This window comes from Herpailurus yagouaroundi, unplaced genomic scaffold (genome assembly GCF_014898765.1).
Source record: "Herpailurus yagouaroundi ecotype Mexico unplaced genomic scaffold, PumYag 190, whole genome shotgun sequence".
In the NCBI taxonomy this organism is placed as follows: Eukaryota; Metazoa; Chordata; class Mammalia; order Carnivora; family Felidae; genus Herpailurus; species Herpailurus yagouaroundi.
In genome coordinates, this window is record NW_024412421.1 from 10,673,615 (window position 1) to 10,685,710 (window position 12,096).

At 58.6% G+C, this 12,096-nt stretch overlaps 1 protein-coding gene across 3 annotated transcripts in view; it reads left to right on the forward strand.

Moving 5' to 3' along the window:
* Positions 1-4,241: 4,241 nt before the first annotated feature.
* ADGRG1 (adhesion G protein-coupled receptor G1) overlaps positions 4,242-12,096 on the forward strand; it is a 39,322-nt gene continuing 31,467 nt past the window's right edge. Inside the window, exon 1 of one of the 3 annotated variants that reach the window (XM_040498125.1) lies at positions 4,242-4,355. The gene's annotated coding sequence lies outside the window, so the exon portion shown is untranslated. Of the gene's footprint in view, positions 4,356-11,284; positions 11,731-12,096 lie in introns of those variants that run through there. The other 2 variants (XM_040498124.1, XM_040498130.1) reach the window with 2 other exon arrangements.

Consider the following 12,096-nt stretch of genomic DNA (forward strand, 5'->3'; position numbering starts at 1 on the left):
GAGCCGACTCAGTTTGGCACGGGGCAGACCTGCACGAGGATGGCTCCCACATGTCACGGAAGCCAAGGATGTGGCCTGAGGCCATTGCGCTGACTCTTTGGGTTGCTCTCAGTCCCCTCACCTGTGAAGTGGGGGCGGACACTCCCCTGAGTTGCTGGGACAGTGAAATGAGTCTTGGCTGGCATAGTACATTTCAGATGGTTTCTGCCCTGGCTCCTCATGTCATTCATTTGAAAACACTGCAGGATGGGTCCTTTTATTCTTCCCATTTCACAGATGGGGAACACCGAGGCTCAGAGGAGGGCCCTGACCTGCTCTGCCGCATACGGCCGGTGGGTAGCAGCCCCAGAGCTGATCTCCAGAACGGGGTGCAGATGGGCGATCAGGTAGAGGCACCTAGAAGGTGGGAGTGACTAAAATGATGCAGGCGGTGGAGAACGAACTCATCAGAGGGCAGCAGGAGAACGCCCTTGGCTGTCTCTCCACTTCCCTTCTCAAGAGCGGGAGCCCACCCAGCACAGTGAGGCTGGCGGGGCTAAAGAGCTGTGGGCCTGTACCCTCACATCTGGCTCTGGAGATCACCTTCTTTCGGATGTGGCCAACATGGAGGTAAGTGTTGCTCTCATTCTAATGGGAGGAGCAGAGGCCAACTCCACTCAACAGAGGGGCCACAGCGAGGACCAGAAGGGGCTTTAAAAAGGTCCGGGGGCGCCTGGGTGGCGCAGTCGGTTAAGCGTCCGACTTCAGCCAGGTCACGATCTCACGGTCCGTGAGTTCGAGCCCCGCGTCAGGCTCTGGGCTGATGGCTCAGAGCCTGGAGCCTGTTTCCGATTCTGTGTCTCCCTCTCTCTCTGCCCCTTCCCCGTTCATGCTCTGTCTCTCTCTGTCCCAAAAATAAATAAATGTTGAAAAATTTCAAAAAAAAAAAAATAAAAAATAAAATAAAAAAATAAAAAAATAAAAAGGTCCGGAGCTTAGGGGCACCTGGGTGTCTCAGTCGGTTAAGTGTCAGCCTCTTGATCTCGGCTCAGGTCATGATCTCACGGTCCCTGAACTCGAGCCCTGTGTGGGGGTTCTGCACTGACAGTGCAGAGCCTGCTTGGGATTCTCTCTCACTCTGTCTGTTCCTCCCTGGCTCTCTCTCAAAAGAAAAAAAAAAAGTCTGGAATTTAAATCTGCATGCCAGCCGCCGTTGGAAGCACTTTAACATTTTCCCATTTACTCCTCTCAACAACTTCGTGGACAGATACTCTGTCTGTCATCCCATTTTGCAGACAAGCAAAGCAAGGCTACGGGAGGTAACGTGACTGGCAAGTGAAGCTGGCCCCAGCACCCGGGCAGCCCACTCAGAGCCCCTCACCCAGTCGCCGCTATGTCGCCTGCCCTGTGGGCCTTGTGTGTCCCAAAACGTAAGGTGCTGGCACCTGGTCGTTATCAGTTGAGTGAGCAAACACACGAAGTAGTAAAAATGGCCCATGTGAATTAACCTGTGAGTGGAAAGTGAGTTTAGAGACCATGTAGTCTTCCCCAGGGATGTGGCGGGTGTATTCTCTGTGATGCCCCAGCTGAGCACCTCGTTGGTTCCCCCCAGAGATGGAGAGCTCACTTCCTGATTTTGTGGGCAGCATTAGCTCTCACAGGGAGTGTGGAGGCTAAGCCTGTGGTCCTCCTAGAGCATGAGATGTCAGAGCTGGGGAGCCCTTCATGCCCCTCCACACTTCCCACATGCCCAGATAAAGAAGGAGTCTGTGCTGCCTGAGGCTCCCCACTGAGCAGGGCTGGGGCGGGGGAGCAAAGGGAGGCTGGGCTGACCCAGGGACAGATGAAGGGTCCCAGTCCTGGATCGGACCTCCTGGGTATGACCTCACATGTGTTACTTAACACTTCCCAGCCCCTACCCCTCACCTTTACTTGTAAAACCTGCAGTAAAAAGTGGGTCCTATCTCATAGGGTGGAGTGAGGAGGAGTCCTGGATGGGGGTGGGGCAGTCCCTGAGACCAAGCCCCAGCCCCACACATACTCCTCAGATACGTCCTCTGGCAGGGCACGTTGCTGACCCCATCCCTTTTCCTCCAGAAGGCAAGCAGGGCAAAGGCATGTGTTCTCATTTAATAGATGACCTAAGGCACAGAGAAGGTGAAGCAACTACCCAGTGCGCCAGCCAATGAGGGTGGAACCCAAGGCTCCAGTCCCAGCCCCATCTGTCTTGGTCGGGCTTGGCAATTGCATCGTTGTCAGGGGGCCTGAGGGCAGAGTAGGGTGCGGGTGTGGAGCTTGGGTGTTGGGAGTAGGGGAGTCACCAACGGGTATACAAGGAGTCACTGGGACTCCCCTGGTGTCCTTATCAGGGTGGGTGGCATCTCTGGGGCTGTGGGTACAGCGTTCAGGGCCCTGGGGAAATCCTGGGGCTTTGAGAGTCAGGCCGTCTTCCTGCAGGCCTGTTTGTCTCTCTAGTGTCCCCTCATCTGTGCTCAGCCCATGGGGGTGGCGGGGGCCCGCAGCTTCCTGCTGAGCAAAGCAGGCATGCATGTGTGCCCATGGGCAGAGCAGAGGCGGTACAGCAGCTGGAAATTTGCCCAGGGAAGAGAGGTGAGGGGGTGATCTGAGGAACTCCAGTGGGTCTGAGCTGTGGCCAATAGGGCCTAACCCTTGGGACTGGAGTTCTCTAACACTTGTCCAGACCTGGCTCCACCCCATTCCCTTTCTGTCCATCTGTCTATCCGGCTTTCTTTCACCTCCCTCCTCTCATGTCTACCTTGCTTCTTTCATTCAGCTCTGCCCACCTCCTCCTTGTTCCTTAGGTACACCAAGTGCCCACCCACCACCGGACCTTTGCATGTGCTGTCCCTCCAGACATTGTGCAGTCGGCCTCCCTTGCCATGTTCAGCCCGTGCTCAGAGGGAGGTGAAACCAAGCCTTCTCTTCCATCTCTTTCCCCTCCACTTGCTTTACTTTGCTCCATAGTTCTTACCACTGGATATATTTCACATTTCTTTGCTTATTAATTAATTCTTTATCTCCCCCTCCAGCTCTAAGAGGGCAGAGATTTTTGCATTTTGTTCACTGATGTATCCCCAGAGCCCAGAACAGTGCCCAGCATGCAACAGGTCCTCAATAAGCACTCGCTAAATGCATGGCTGAGTCCATCCACCTGTCCGCTTTCCCACCTGCTCATCAGCCATTCCGTCTTCCCACACTTCCTCTGTCATCCACCAGTCACTCAGAATTTCTCTGCATCTGGGCCTGTGCCGGGGCTCGGGTTTGGTGACCTGGCAGGGCACACAGATAGAGAGGAGGGGAGAGGCGAGGGAAGTTTCCCAGGGCACAGGGCAGTCCACAGCGGCACAGCATACAGGCTTTGTTGAGTGAGTTGATGCCTTGGTGGCTTCCTGGAAGAGGTGATGGCTCAGGTCTCGATACTCAGGATACCGGAGGTGGGGGCTGGAATCAGAAGTCACCTGGGGAAAGGGGTTCCTGGGGTGGAGCCAGGTCTGGACAAGTGTTAGAGCCCAGCCACGGGGTCCTGGCTGTAAGAACCTTGAAAAGACTGGAGGTCTGAGGTGAGGCCAAAGGGTGGGGCTGGGGCTGGGGCTGGCCAGGCAGGCCTAGGGGCGAGTGGTCCAGGAGGAGGCTGGGAGGGGTGTTCCCAGGGCCCCCATGGGAGCCTCTTAGGTGGGGCAGAGCCTGCCTGGACCACTTGCCTCTGTACCCCCGTGGGTACCTGGAGCAGCTGCCCCCCACTCCTTAGGAAGAAGCTCCCATCCCTGCCCCCACCTTTTGTCTGACTCAGTTCCTGCTTTGTGTCCTGCAGGAGGCTGGATGTTCTGAGAGTAGAGACTGTGTACCCCATTCCCCATCCTCCCACCGCACCCCCTCACCTCCAGCCTCCAGCCAGCTTCGGTCTGCTGACTTGTTTTTATTATAGGCAGGTGAGCCTGGGCCCAGGCGTCAGGTGGAGCCTGAGCTCAGGAAGGAGGCAGGAGGGAACTCACAGAGGTGGTAATTACATATGATGGGGCAGTATCCCCCAGAGGTGACTCCCCCAGGCTCTTCCGGGGGCCATGGGTGGGCCAGCAGCCCACGCGTTCAGTAGAAGTGCTGAAAACCCACGGAAGGCTGAGGCCAGGGGCGAGGGCGCTCAGCACCCAGTGGGGCCAGGTCAGCGCCTGCCGGGAAATCCAGGAATGACAGAGGGAGGTGGCAGCCAACCGGAAATGGCAAGACAGGCAGGCGGGGCCTTACCTGGGACAGCTTGCCCAGACAGGCTCCCGCTGGGTGCCCGTGAGCCCTAGGAGAAGGTGGAAGGGGAGGAGGCAGAGTCCGGCCATTGGCGCCTGGTGTGCCCAGACTCAGAGGTAAGAAGCTGCTGTTGGCTGTTTATGGTGGAGGACGGAACAGGAAAATTCAGCAGAGTTTGACTCCCAGCCTGGCCTGCTTGACCTCGGCAGGCTCTCAGGTCTAGTTCAATGCCCTGAGGACATGTGGGAGGCCTGGCCCTTGGTCTGCGCAGGGTCCTGGGTTGACTCGGAGGCCCTGGCTGTCCTGAGGCCAACCTTTGCTGGGCAGGCGTGGTGGTCATTTTGGCACAGGGAAGCTGGCGGGGCGACTACATGAGGTTGAGGTCCAAGGTGAGGCTGGAGCCCTAATGCTTATGTGGGGAGGCAGGAGGCTGCACCCAGGGCCTCTGCCTGCTTCCAGCCACCCACAGCCTGTTTCCTCCTGGGATCCCAGGGGAAACCGGTTTGGGAGCAGGCTGGCCCAGGTTATGTGACTTTTGACAAGGAAGAGAAAGGCAGCCTCGCCCTGGTCAGCTGAGTGGAGGGGACCGGGCCCATGCCCAGGATTCTTTGCCTCTCTCCGGACCCCTCAGGCCTCTGCGATGAGACCCCTATATGGTGGCTGAGGATACACGGGGACAGGAGAGCCGCCGTGGAGGCAAGGCCCCGGCCCCGCTGTGCCTCTAGGGCCAGGCTTTCCTTCTCTGGGTGGTTTCTGCACCCAAAGAGGGGCTGGGCAAGTGGGCTGGGCAAGGGCCACGGTCTGAAAACAGAGTGGAGCAGGTCCCCCCCACCCCGTGCCCCCACCCCGCAGCCTTCCCGGTCTCCCAGCCCCACACATCAGCCAGACAAGAAGTGGGTGGCTGCAGATGGGAGGAGCCTGGCTCCTGGCCAGCTCTGCTCCTACCCACTCGGCTCCCTTGTGGTGTGTGGGCGGCAAAACGGGCCCCCCACGATCCCTCTGTTAATTAGCCAGCCCTCACTAGTGAGTGGCTGTCATTTGTGCTCCATTATGCCCCCTGAGCCAGCTGCGCCCCCGCACTTAGGGGGGGACCCCGGCAGCTGCCTGGCTGCTGGGAAGGAGGCATGTGCAGAAGGCGGTGCTCTCAGGAGGCACTGCGGGGCGCTCTGTGGGCTGTCCACAAAACATGTCCAACCCCGGCTCCTTGTTTTACTGAAAGAGAAGCCGTGCAAGCCGGATTCCCGGGTGAGGAAACTGCGGCCCCCTCCTGTGGACTCTCCAGGTGGGCCTCCTGCAGCCAGCACCGTTGCACAGCCCCGTGCAAAGGCGAGATCCCGGGCCCTGGGGACCCTATGGCAGTCAAGTGAGATGGCACGTAGTCATCGTCAAGACAAAGCAAATGTTGCCTCTTTGTACACTGCTGTGCCACCTGATGGGTACTCGCCAGACCTCTCCGGGCCGCATTTGCCTCCCTTGGCCCGGGAGCTACAACGCCTCACTGCTGGACCAGAGGCCTCTGGCTTAAGTCTTGGGTGTCCAAGCAGCTGCCGCCCAAACCTCACAGGCCAGGGCCCAGGGGGTTGCTGACAGAAGGGGCGCAGCCGTGGAGACATCAGCTGGTGGCCTGTCCCAGCCCTCCCGTCTGAACAGGGAGGAGGAGGAGTTAGAAGTCTCTTCCGGGTACTACCCCTCACCCCATTGAGGGAAGTTGTCTTTAAAAGAGAGCCTGGGGTAGTGACAACACCTGTTATTGCTGTGAGAAGGCCTGGTGTCCCCATTTTACACCCGGGGACACTGAGGCACAGAAAGCTCAGAGGGGAACAATTTGGCGTTGGGTTTCGTGCTGTGCTATTTGAAGGACTCTGGGACCGTGCTGGGAGGCGTCCAGGTGGAGCGAGGGGCAGTTTGGAGCCTCCCAGTCGCTGGGTCTCCCCCAGGCCTGAGCAGGGCACCCGGGGTTCCAAGGGGAAGAGCGGTCCCTCCCAGCGGTCACTCTGAGGAGGGGCTGTACTGCTGGCTCCGGAGGCCAAGTGGGAAGGCGCCACCCAGCCCACCTAGCTCCAATCTCCGGAGCTACAAAGGGGTGGGGGCTGATGTTTACAGATGGCTAGGGCCTCCCTTGAGGAATCCAGGCCTCTACGTGCCTGTCCCTGCACCTGTTTCCCATGGCAAGCGTGGTCTGGGCTGGCCGGGCATGGAAGTGGGGTGGGGAGAGAGCTTGGGGTCCATCTTCGGTGGGCCCATCCTTGCCCTGGGCTCAGGGGCTTCTGAAGGCTGAGAGGCGGGAGTGTGGCCAGAATGACCTTCCAGGCCTGTTCTGGCTGGATCCAACCCTCTTGCCAACTGCGACTGGAGGCTGGGCTGAGGTCAGACATTCCGTCATGCCTGGGAAGAGGGGGTGGCAGCTCTGTCTACCTTCTGTCTCAGGCCGCTGGGCACCTAGGTGTGCTTGCCTCCTGGCAAGGTCAGCAGGGGTGGTCCCTGGATGCCCAGCCAGCCTGCACTCTGTAAGCATTTGCCTTCTGTAGCGGTCCCCTCCCGGCAGGACAGGAACAGGGTGACCGTGGGGGTGGGGGGCTGTCTGCCTGCCTGCCTGTCTGTGCTGGGCCCAAGGCCACTTCTTGATCGCATGAGGTCAAGATGCTACTGGAACCAGGAAGGAGGGACTGGAGGAGTTTCAGGCCTTGAAGTTAGATCCTGGCTCAAATCCTGTGTGACCTTGGGCTGGCTCCCTTTCCCCTCTGAGCCTCAGTCTCCTCCTTAGCACATGGGGCAAGGCCTCCTTGTTAGAGTTGTGGGAGGAAAACTCAAGTCACTTGTCTGGCACACCGTGCTCAGTAGGGGTGCGTGGGTTCTGCGTCTCAAGCCTTCTGGTGGAAAAAGAGCGTGCTGGGGACAGGTGTAGACTCAGGAGCCCTGCTGGCAATCAGGGAGTGGCTTTTCCCTGACCACAAGCTCCAGAGCTTTTGAAATCCGATGCAGGTAAATGTGGGCAGGTGCCTCAGCTCCACCCCCAAGGGAGCCAGCTGGGTTGAGTCTGTTCTTGGAGCTCCAAATAAGGTCTCAGAACAACAGGCGTGGAACCTGGGCGGTCTCTACCCTCCTGTGTGCCTGGCCTTGCCTTCCCTCTGGAAGCTGGCACCGACCTCTTACATCCCAAGCCTGGGCTTGAATCTCTATTAGATTTGTCACATTTTAATGGGCTACAGTGCCCCTTGCTCTCCCCAAGTCTTGGATATGTCGGACTCCCTGTTCCTCCTCCAGCCAGGGGATGAGCACGGGTGGGGGAGGCAGGCCTAAGGCACAGGGCACACAGCTCCCTTTGTGAGGGCGGCTGAGTCACATGGGCAATGCCATCCCTGCCGGGCCCTGGGGCGGGTGTGACGGGAGATGGTGTTATCATGGGGCTACAGCTGCCCCCGCGCCTGTGGCCAGGAGGCTTTCCCACGGGAATGAACAGGGAGGTGTCTGGGAGTACTGGCCACAAAGCACATGGTCTGGATCCCAGGACCCCAGGTTCAAGTCTTGGCTCTGCTGCTGATGTTCTGTGAGGCTTCGGGAAGGTTCTCTTTTTGAGCCTCAGTTTCCATCTCTGTTAAATGGGAACAATCACCACTGTTTTGTAGAGGAGATGCTGGACATGAGCGGACTTCACAAACTGTGGAGGGCCAGGCCTTTGGCATTTGTGTTGACCTTATGATAACCGCAACGACATTGGCCATTATTTATCAAGCACCTACTACGGTCAGGCGTGGTGCTCAAAGCTTGATGAGGCCACTCAGCTTGCAAAGGGAGAAGCCTGGGCTGCAAGTGCTCTTGTCCAATAAAAACCCATGCCATGCAGGTGATGGTTGCCCGTGACCCTTCCCACAGGTGGGCACAGCTCTTCACCGTCTTTAAGGCTCACTCACATGGCCCTGGCTGGGGGCTGAGAGATGGAGAAGGGTAGAGCCTCTCCTCCCGGCTCTGTCACAGTGGGCTCCGTGGAGCTCGGTCGGCTTATCCCTGTCCTGGGGGCCGCGCGTGGTCGCAGCCCTGTGTCTGTTTCATGTTCAGCCTGCTCTGGACAGTCAAGCCCTTGCAAACACATCGGGGGTGCTCATTCGTGCCTGGGCTGTGTTGCTTTATGCATGTGGCCTTGTTAATTATTATCAGCATTGTCTCCACTCTATAGGGGAGAAGGTGGATGGCTGGAGAGACGGTGCCTGAGTCACCCAGCTGGTGGAGCCGGGAGGAGAAGCTAGTTGGCCTGAGCCCAGAGCCCGGGCTTCCAGCCTCTCCTCCATCCCTCAAAATGAAGACCCTTTTGTACCTTCACCTTCTGGCACTCCCTCCCCCTCCTCTGGCCTCTGTCACCAGTCAGTAATGCACGTGACCTTCTCTGAGCTTAGGGGATCCCAGCCCTGAGCCCCTGAGCCCCAGCGATGTGTTTCCAGGGGCCTGTTGGAAGGCTCCCCCACATGTCACGGGGGCACCCCCATTCTGCCGTATCCAAGGGCAGCCTCTTCCCTGCCTGCCAGCTCTGTACCCCATCCAGCACCCGCCCAATCTTCAAGGCAGTTCCTAACATCTCTTCTCTCCCTCTGTCTTCATGTGTGTGGGGTAAGGGTCCTAGCCCTGGTTCTGGTTTCTTGGATCAAAGTGTCCCCCCAACACCTCCCTCTGCCTCCATGTTCTCCACGCCCCACCGGACCTGCCCTCTGTCCACACTGCCGGTGTAAATCCTTAGAGTCCAAACCAGGCTTTTCCTCGCGGAATTACTCTGCGTCTCTAAAATACCAGTGGCACCCAGCCCACAGGTATTGGGGGGGATGAAATGAGAATGATCCACATAGAACAGAGCATCTTACACAGTGAGTCTTATGGACACAGTACCTATTAGCAGTCCTGTTATTAGTACTAATAATAGGTACTATTGTAACTAATAATAATTTACTTGGTTGCTCATTTTTGAGGCTGGGAGCTCTGCGATACCAGTAACGAACTCCCAACATCACCCTGATGTGAGCCAGACTCAGGGCTGGGTGGGCCTGCTGCCCATCCCTGCTCTGGAGGCTGGCACAGTGCCCAGCACGTAGTAGGTCTCTGAGAAGCCCGGTGGTGACAGGGCAGACAGAGCTTTGGCAAGCTCTCTGCTACCCTGGCCGGCCCACCACATAGGCCTTTCCTATGTGGCCAGAGTGGCAGCTGGCTCCTGGCTTCTGAGTCCCTCGCTCAGATGTCCAGCTTAGGGTGCCCCTGCCTCATGCGGAGAGAGTGGCGCCCCCAACACTCCACCCACGTCCCGCTGGTCAGCACCCTCTGTGGTGTGTGTGTGTGTGTGTGTGTGTGTGTGTGTGTGTGTGTGTCTCGGGAGGGCCTGCTTCCTTGCCAGCATGGCCCCCGGGGAACAGCTGAGGCTGCCCCAGGTACCAGTGGCCTGACCCTGAAGGACAGACCTTGGAGACCCTGAGGCTTAGAGGTGGTAACTTGCTCAGGAACACTGCATGTCAGGGACCCCACATCCTTTCCTGGATAACCCACTTTTCTTCTCTGTTGTTTCCTGCCCCCTCCCCCCTCCCCCCCACCTCGTCCCGCCAAGTGTGAACTGCCCCTCCAGGCCCAGCAATGAGCAAGCGCCTACAGTGCCCGCCTGCCCTGGGCATCCGCCACAGGCCGCCAGGGGGCTGATCACTTGGAGAGCAAAGCGCTGCTCACTGGAAGCTCTGACCTCAGGGCCTCCCTGCACCCCACCATGAGCTTTATTGCCTTTCTCCTCCCTGCAGCAGGATCTATGCAGGCAAGTGAGGGCTGCATTTCCCCCGCAGCAGATCCCCGGCCTCCTGGATTGCCTAAAAAACTTCCATTCGTGCTATATCACGTGACTTTTTCAGGTCTCTCTTTGCGAATGCAGATCCCCGCACAAGAGAAGGGGCCTACGGTGCCCTGAGCACCTGCTGTGCCCAGGCCCCACGCCAGAGGTCTGGGGAGGCTGGATTCATGAGTGGTCAGGAGAGCCATGTGCAGCCAGACCTCCCGGGTCTGCATCCCCACTCTGCCACTTCCCAGCTCTATGGCCTTGGGCAAGTTAATTCCCTTCTCTGAGCTGCATTTCTCAGCCTTGTGCTCTCCCTTTGTCGTCGCCACATTCACGGCAAATATTTACTGAGGGCTCATCAAGTGCCGGGCACTGGCCTGAGCAATGTGTTTTCCTCCTCGCCACTGTCCTGTGGTGCTATGGTGATGGTGTGGTGTGAGGCAAGATTCTGGAATGTAGTAAGTGGTCAGTAAATGTAATCATTATTATTACTGTTATTATTATTGCTGTCACCACTTACCCTCATTATGTTGTGAAATTCTTACAGCACCTTTGACTTGGGAGTCGTGTGGGGATGAGAGACGACAGGGAGTCCCTGCTCCACGGGGCGCAGGGCGGGCCATGAGCCATCCGAAGCTTCCTGACTCCTAGGGTGGCTATTAACCTTAGCCGTGGGAGGGAGCTGCTGACAGAGGCCAGTGGCCAGAAGGGAATGTAGGCATCAGCCCCAATCCCGGTTTCTCCCCTTGAGCTTTTGGAGCCAGCAGGAGTGATTCTTCACCCGGGCCTCAGTTTCCCCTTTGGCCCAGCAGATGTACTAACAGGGACCTTTCCGGAAGCCCCTGGGGTCTCAGAATCTAGAACGGGAGTCTTAGAATGTTGGAACCCGGGAAGCATCGAGATGAGTCCCTTTGCTGTGAGGACTGAGGCTCAAGGAAGTCTCAAGGTCAGGTGGTCAGTTGTGCGTGGCCTGGGTGGCCACATGCCAAGCCACTTGACACCCCCCCTCCCCCAGTGCCTTCCGCTCTGCCGGTCAGCGCCGGCTCCTGTCTGCTGCTAAGGAGGCTGGACTCTCCTTCAGGAAGGGGCAGTTGTCGCCTGGGCCTGAGGCGGGGCCGGGGGGCGGGGGAGTGCGGTGGGCAGCATCTGAGTGGACTGTCACCATGGCAACCCTAGCCTCTCTGCGGGAACTTTGGGGAGAAGAGCCCTGGGGAAGCGACAGATGGAGGGCAGGGAGGCAGAGTTATCCCCAGGCGGGGCTGTCTGTCTGCGAAGCCTGGCACCTGTCTGCCAGGATCGGTGGGTGGTGAGGCTGAGGTGCCCCCTTGCCCAGCGCTGAGTCACGGGCATCCCCCAGGGTCACCGCCTGAGCTCTCTCAGCCCTGCCCCCTCTGAGAAATCCGTGACTCACGTATGGTCCCGTCATCCCAGCCAAGCTAGGGAAGAGGGAGGAGCCCGACTGGGGCAGGAGGGGGCCGTCCCCCCACAAACAGTCGCAGCCTCACCGCCTCGCCTGCCTCCGCAGCTGCCTGCCCGCCTTGCTCTGCTGCAAGAGAGGAGCTGGGTGCCTCCCACACTCACCAGCCTGCCCACTGGGGGCAGCCTGACCCTGGCTGGGGGGCTAAGCCTCTGAAGTGGGACTTGAAAGGCGTTCCAGCTGCCTGGTCCCACACAGGACCTTCCTCCGGCACCAGGTACCAGATCAAGGGTGTGACAGCAGGAGGGAGGAGGGAGGTGTGCGGCAGATGGTAGGGGGAGGCCTCTTGGGGGCAGCCAGCCCGGATGAACGCTGCTGTGCGGGGTCTCCAGTGTTGGGGGTAGACGGACGGGGAGGTGTCTGAGAAGGGAACGGGGCCCCACAGGATGGAATCTCTCAGAGCCGCCAGTCCTTTGTTAACTAGAGAAACTGAGGCTCAGAGTGGTATCGTCACAGGACCCAGCAAGCTGGGGTCTGCTCTCTGGGCTGTGAGACAACTCCCCATTCCTGCTCCCACTGCACAGATGGGAGAGCTAAGGCTCTCAGGTGGCTTACCCAACGTCAGGTACCAAGTCCGGGGATA